The following is a 7,774-nucleotide window of genomic DNA, read 5'->3' as shown; positions in this document are numbered from 1 at the left end:
TCTCTCCTTTAGAAAATCATCCACACAGATCACTTCTTTGAAAGTGCTAGCTATTATGTCCCTTTTTAGATTTGAATTGCTTGATAGTGCTTTATAGATTTCCTCATTCTTGATTTTGCTAGTGAACACAATGAAGACCACTTTCCAAGTAAGTCACTCAACTATTGGAATCCTCTTGTAGAGACTCCAAATGTGGGTAATGTAGTCTCATTGATCTCCTCTTTGTCCTTTTGAGACTAACCTTTATTAGTTTGGCAATCAAATTGTTTGCATACCCCGCTTCAAAGAATATTGTGTGATGAAGAGGTCTTTAAGTGTGTCAAAGTTGTTGCATTTAGCATCCTTGAGATTAATGAGCCTAGTGTGTTCTTTTTCTCCCAAGAACAATTTGAAAGCTTGCACAATTTCCCAGCATCTTAGAGGTTGTTATTCTTCACAATTATGATCTTTTGACACTTGCCTTTTTCTAGTTTGTTTATGACTATTGATTTTGTTTATGGTGTATCTTTTATACCCTATGATAGGATGCTTCTGACTCAATTATACAATTTCAAGTTCTTGTTTCCCTTGCTTGGTCCCTTGCGATTGGTCTAACTTCCCTTTCTTTTGAGTTAATTTAGTAGGGTATGCGCCCCTTTTATGCACTGTGCAATTGACAATGTATGCACCGATGCACAAACTTGCTTTTGGCCTTTTACCAAGTAATGTGAATGAATACAATGCACTTTTTCGAATAATGATGCTTAATCATAATTTTTGATCAATTTCTATGAAACTCACATGCAAACATCAAAGCTAAAAAATATGTAACATTGTACTTAGGCACTTAATGTCAACCTTCAATGATTCATGTGCTTGAAATTGTTGGTTGACTCCAAATCTTAGCCCTCCTTGTACCTTAGATGTTAGTTTTACATGTTAAGTGATTGTCATGGGGTTTGTTTTTCCCTAATTTGAATTCAACTTTCTCACGGATGGTTCGCTATCACAATGTCTGGTTGTGTATTCTGTTGCTCCTATTCAAGACTTTCTCAAGTAATCCTTGGTTGTTCACTTTTATCGTACATTGGTCAATTCCAAGTAAAACTCCAGGGTCCTCTCGAAGTTGTGTAGGTGATACTTTGACCAATGCAAATTTTCGTGTTGTATGTCTCTCAATTGCACTTATTCTCCAAGTCCACCCCTCAATATGACTCCCTCTTCCCTTCAAAATTATTTTTCAAAACTCAAGATGACTACTACTAGCCTCTCAATGAGAAGTCATTACGACTTATTGCAAGAGTTTGAGTTTAAGACCCTAGGGCAACCTATGCAATCATTATCAAGCTCTTGTTGGAAATAAAATAATAGTTGATTGAATTACCAATGGTTACCAAGAGAGTATTTGTGTTTCACACATTGATAGCTCTATATCTTGATAATTATAGGTACTACTTGCACCACTTAATGGATTCTCTCAAGCTCATAGATGATGTAGTTACTTTATCTTATTGGGGGTCCCTTAAGCTTCTCCTGACAACAACTAATAGTGTTTAGTCATCGTGTCTCACAGCTTCTAGTCCTTTGCCCTAAGTGCAATATTTTTTGTTATGTGCCTCTAAATGCTTAAAATGTTATGGGCTTGTGCATCAATAAGCTAGCCCTAAGGTTGTGGTGACCTAAGGAGATGTGGACTATCCTAAGAGTGAGTGAGATGTGTGAACCTATGAGTGTCCTAGTGCCATACACTTTGGATATGGTTAGCTAAATGAAGCATTATATGACTAGTTTCCATCCACAATTGACTAAGGTGCTAGTTATTTTTTTAATGCAACCTATTCATATCTATAATTAATTAAGGTACTCCCTCCCCCACCCCTCCAAATCTTGCAACTTGATGCAGTCAATTATGTCCTTATGAGCAATTTGGATTCAGCCCCAATGTTTGTGCTCACTTGATCATCTTCTTCTCCTGAATGCAATTGTCTAGTGCTTAGATGCTTGAGGCATATTGTGAGATGTGATCCTAGGTGATCTAGGCCTAAGGTGTTGTGCTTAGACGTGTCTCAAAATATGCTATGGTTGGGTCTACTAGATGCTTATTTGACTTTAAATGGGTCCACATAAGGAATGGTGTAGGTATGTTTAACCTATGACCATCGAACATATAAGTGTGGTCCTTGCAATGGGTCCCTAAGGATGAAGCATCATGATGGTGGAATGCCTCGCAGAGCTGAGATAATTTATGTAGATAAAAACAAGGTATTGATACGTGGAGCTTATCTTAGATGTAGGGATGTGAGTGTAGGCTTAGAGAAAATAAGATTCTAACTTGTATGCCTCAATGTGATGCGACCCTAATGGCCTAAGCCAATGTGTATTGGGCCTAGATATGGTGTGATCTTATCCTAGGTGTAGGGATGTGTGTGTGGGCTTAGATAAAATAAGATTCTAACCTACGTACCTCTATGTGATGAGACCTTAATAGCTTAGGCCTATGTGAATTACACCTAGTTATGATGTGAGAGTCAACTAGATTGACCCTAAGGACTTGATGGCTCTACTGGCGAGGGTTAGTAGTGTACTTATTCGATGTCTAGTGCAAGAGGCTCTAAGGTGCAAGCTTTGGAAATTCTAAGGGTTCCTATGATGCATGGTGAGATGAAAACCTAGTAGTCTAAGGTTGAGGGTGTTGTGCCTTAGTGTAATGGGATTCATGTGATCTATGCTACCTAAATGACCATATGGAGTGACTTTCTTGTGGTCACATAAGCTAGTTGCCTAATAGTGGTCATATGATGGAGCAAAAGCACAAACTTCCAAGGCAACCAAATCCATGTGTTGAGGTTAAAAGCACGATGCAACATGATGCCCTGTAGTGGGGATGCTCAATCAGCTAATATGGAAGCTAGGCCGAATGAACCAAACATGGTGACCAAGACTTGTTGGCCAATTAGGTTGATTGTCAACATGGTTAAGATGGCTTGAGTGCCACAAGGTAGCAGCCTTCTAATCATGTGGTGACCTAGGCTTATTAAGCCTATTGAGATGTCTAAGTACTTGATGTGTTGGACCAATCTCGCATGGCCCTTTACTGTGTTGAAATGACCCTGCCTCAATGAGCTATGGCCTAGGTGGCCTTTTTTCCTTTAATAGGCATTGTCAATGTGCTATGGCAAATGGCCAATTTCCAACCCATAGGCAAAAGGTTATGGACAATGGCCAATTCATTCGATTAAGCTATGTGGCCCAAATACCCTTCGTTTGTGGAAATTATATGACATAGTGGTCAAAATCTAGGCAATGAGTAGAGAATACACAACAAATATGAGAAGAATATAAACTTCTTTAATTCTAAAAATTTGATACAAAGATGGCTATATCCACTCGTGCGCTTCCACAATAAAGCTTAGATGGCAATCCAAATAGATTATAAGTGAAGAGCTCAAGGCTAGCTACAAGAACTTTGATCAGGTGAAAGATAGATTAACGATGGCTTTGGAGGGGTCCTCCTTTCATAAATTGACCATAAGGGGGGTTGCTAGTCCCCCATGAGACCTACCAGACAAGGGCTACTTTTGTGGCTCCAAACCCCAAATATAGGGGTCCCCAATAACTCCCACACCCCATAAATTAATGTATTGTATCTCAAGTTGGTACTAGCATAGCTACTCTACCTAACCCAAAGACTAGATCCACAAAGGTCATCTTTTGCTATCTAATCACATAAACCTCATCTAACCTACAAGTCAAGACCCAACCGGGCTCACATATGACTTCTCCCTATAATGGGGTCCTTATAACTTAGAGCACTAAAAATCGTTAGTGTTACCTAAAGCCCTTTATAAAGGATCTACTTCCAATTCATCTTCAAAGACCCAATATTGGGTTGAGGATGTAGTTCAGTGACATTGAGGGTGGAGTATTGAATATCTCTAACACCCCCCCTCAATGTCACTAAACTACATCCTCAACCAAATACTGGGTCTTTGAAGATGAATTGGAAGTAGATCCTTTATAAAGGGCTTTGCTGAAGATCCCTACTCCATGCTCCTCTATTGGACAGTAGACAAGCTCTACTATTCCATCCTCAATCAAGTCACACACATAGTGATATTGGATGCAACTCTGATTATCATGTCTTAGCATTGTTGGATCTTCATCGTGTGCTTCCATATGCCATAGGATCCTCCTTAACCATAGTGCTTCACATGTAATAAAAGAAGCTGCCTTGTACTGTGCTTCGGTAGAAGACAATGCCATTATTGGTTACTTCTTAGAGACTGATTTCTCGTAACCATCACTACCACATGCCTAGTTTTTGTATAATATTGTGATCATTGGATTTTTCTTGCACTTTCTCTTTCTCCTTTTCTTTGCAGTCATTGCGCATCTTATGGCACTACGTCCATATGTGTCCTTTCCCACAATAATGGCATGTAAGATTAGACTTACGTCCATGTGACTTAGACCGTGACTTCTAAGAGTCCTTCCTATGACAATCATTATCTTTCTTGCCACTTTTGCCACCTCTAACGGATAAAGCATGTGAACTGCAGGAAGCATCATTGTTTTTCCTATTTAATTTCTTCAGTCAAAAGAACACTCTCTACATCTTTCAATTTTAGCCCATCAAGTTTATTGGTATAGATCGCAATGGGAAATACATCCCAATACTCAAGGTAAAGTGCCAAGCAGAAACAAATGATGTAGATTATCCTAAAACTCAATACCCTGTTGAAGCATATTCTTATGATAGAATGAAACTGGCTAAAGTGAGCAGACAATGGGGTCCCCTCCTTCACATGAAGATCCATCAACTATTTAAGCCAATACATATGTGAAGTAAGGCTATGCTTTGCATAAAGTTCCTAAATCTTTTCCCATAGATTCCATGCACTCTGATCTTCATCTTCAACAACATTATTCTGGACCTCTTTAGAGAATGATAAAATGTTAGTGGACTTGCATAGTGCATCTAAATCAGTCCAGTCATCATCATCCATGTTCTTGAGTTTAATACCTTTGTTTCTTAGTGGCTTAATCTACAATTTATGCATGAAATCCTACCATATTTGAGACTTCCAGTAGCCATAGTTGGTGCCATCCAACTTGGCAATGTTAAACAAAGTCGTATCTTTGAGATGACCAGCCATAATGAGTCAAAAAGAGGCAGACAATGCAAAAAACAAGGTGTTGTAATTAGCAAGAAACATGCCAAAACCACTGCCAAAACAAGCTAAAAATAAGAGAATTTGCTAAAATGATCAATTGTCCACCCAAATATGACCAAAAGGGTGTCAAACAGTAATGATTGCCCTCAGTAAATACTCACAGTTTGCAATTTACAACTTGTTGTAATAAATTAGAGCAGTAGATAAAAGAAGCCAAAAGTGTAGCTATCACTGATAGATGACCAATTGCAACTACCGAGCAGCAATACATCTAATCGTGAGTGAAAAAGAGCAATCAGCACCAAGAATTGTCAACCAAGTAGGGTGTCAGACAAGATATATCTCATTGACATAAAAGTCATGCATGTAATAAGTCTCGGGGTAACAAAAGAGACCAAGCACATGCACAACTGATAGAGTAGTGTAAGGAAATCTCAATACAGAGCCATTCAAAATGCATACACAACTAACAACACCATGACAGAGATAGGTGCCTACCCAAGAGTAGTGTCAGATCAGTCCACTGAGCATGGACTACATACATGAAGAACAACGAGAGTAGATACATGTTAAGGTTCCACGATCTTAAGCTCAACTGCAAAGTCAAAGTTCTATGTACATCTAAATAGGCCAAAATCTCCCACTGGAATGAAAGTCAGATACAAATAGAGCAAGTACTATCCAAATACATCAAGTACATATCATTAGACATCTGACATCCAAGTAGGATACATTCGGAGCATAAATCCCAAAGTAGCTCAAGCTTGTAAAGCATAGAGCATTGAAGCTTCCAAAGTCGAGTAGCTATCAACCAAATAGAGTGTCCAAGATCTCCAAAATTCTCAAATGCAATCACAGATGAAGCCCCAAAGGTCAGCCAGACATAACATTCCAAGTAGCATCCATTTTTGACATAAGCATCAAAGCATGAAGCCTAAATGTCAAGCATAGACAAGAGGCATAAACTGTCATAAAGAATGCCAATTGTAGTCCAATGCTAGTTAGTATAGGCCAAAACATAGCTTAATCACTACTCAAAAGCATTCTGGAACCAAAACAAAGCATTTTCCAACCTCCATATACATCCATATGGTCAAATGAATCACCTGGGAAGCACCCATGAATAGGTAGAGCATACACTGATCAAATAGGCTTTAGCCCTGGTTATTACAGTAGTAAACTTACAATCAAAACTGAGTAAGTCATTCCTCAAATCAAGCTCAAAGCCACCTCAAGTCATGGGTATATGATATACCAGTGTGCATATAGAACACCCGAATCATAAGCAGGAGCAGTAGGCATATATAATCCCTGTTAACAGAGGTTTAGCCCTACTGTATACATCAATGAATACACTACAAAACCAAGCTATTTTAGTACCAAAAGTAGCTCCAAATCTGTCCATCAGAGATAACATTATATAATACTTGTTGAGAGAGGGATAATATGATGGTGGACTTAGATAGCTCATCTAATTCAGCCCAATCCTCTACATAAATACATTTGCGCTTAACACCCTCATGTTTCAAAGGCTTAACCTACATTTTGTACTAGAACTCCAAAATTGGGCCTTCCAATATTTGTAGTTGGTGCCATCCAACTTGTCAATATTAAAGATAACACTATCATTGGAACCACAAACCATACTGAGACTAGATGAATGCACAAAAGGGCAAAATAGATTGTTACAATAATTTGTAAATCAGTCCCAAAAACCACTACCAGATCAAGCTGAAAACAAGGGATACTGACCAATAGTGAGCTATCCACAAACTCAATGCAAAGGATTGTTGAATAGAGGTCATTGCTCACAATTACATCATGCTAAAAATGGAATACAATAGTAAGATATCAATGCCAAAGAGGGGCAATCACTAATATAAGACAAACTGCAAGTGTCTGCCGAGAGATAGCTCCAACTCGTCATGAGTGAATATGTGACTAGCACTGAGAACTATCAAAGGATCAGTGTGTTAGAGACTGAGATACATCCCATAGTTATAACAATCATGCATAGAGTGGGTCTTACAGGTAATAGAGGAGATCAACCACCAAAGGCACAACAAATTGACTAATGTTACGAAAGCTCAATGCATAGCCAATCAAGATGCATACATAACTGACAACATCATGACAAAGATAGCTGTTGGCCCAAAAGTAATGTCAGATCAATCCACTAACCATTGATTGCATATATAAACTACGATGCGAGTATGTATATGTCACCAAGTCCCACGGTCTCACTGTAAGACCCTTGAGCTCAACAACTGTAAATGATCAATGCAACATCCAAGTGTCAAGTAGTAGCTTCCACTGGAACAAAAGTCGAATGCTAGATGAGCAAATGTTGGGGGTAAAGGCGCATCTGCCTAGTTGCCTATGTATTACTACATTGATAGTGCCCACATATTACTACACTGCGGGCAGCTAGTACCCATCACTATCACTTCATTCTTTATCCTTTCAATGACATTTGAATAAAGGGAAGGCCAATCACACATTGTGATTGTTGAGTTTCCACATTTAGAGTCTCTCTCTCTTGCCCCTACTCCTTCCACCATAGCTCTTGCTCCTGCTCACGCTTCCACTTTAGGGCTCACCTCCCTTCAATTGGTATCAGA

Source organism: Lygodium microphyllum, chromosome 10 (genome assembly GCF_053477565.2).
Source record: "Lygodium microphyllum isolate KBCC chromosome 10, Lygodium_microphyllum_v1.1.10, whole genome shotgun sequence".
Lineage (NCBI taxonomy): Eukaryota > Viridiplantae > Streptophyta > Polypodiopsida > Schizaeales > Lygodiaceae > Lygodium > Lygodium microphyllum.
Note: the sequence above shows the minus strand (reverse complement) of the source record.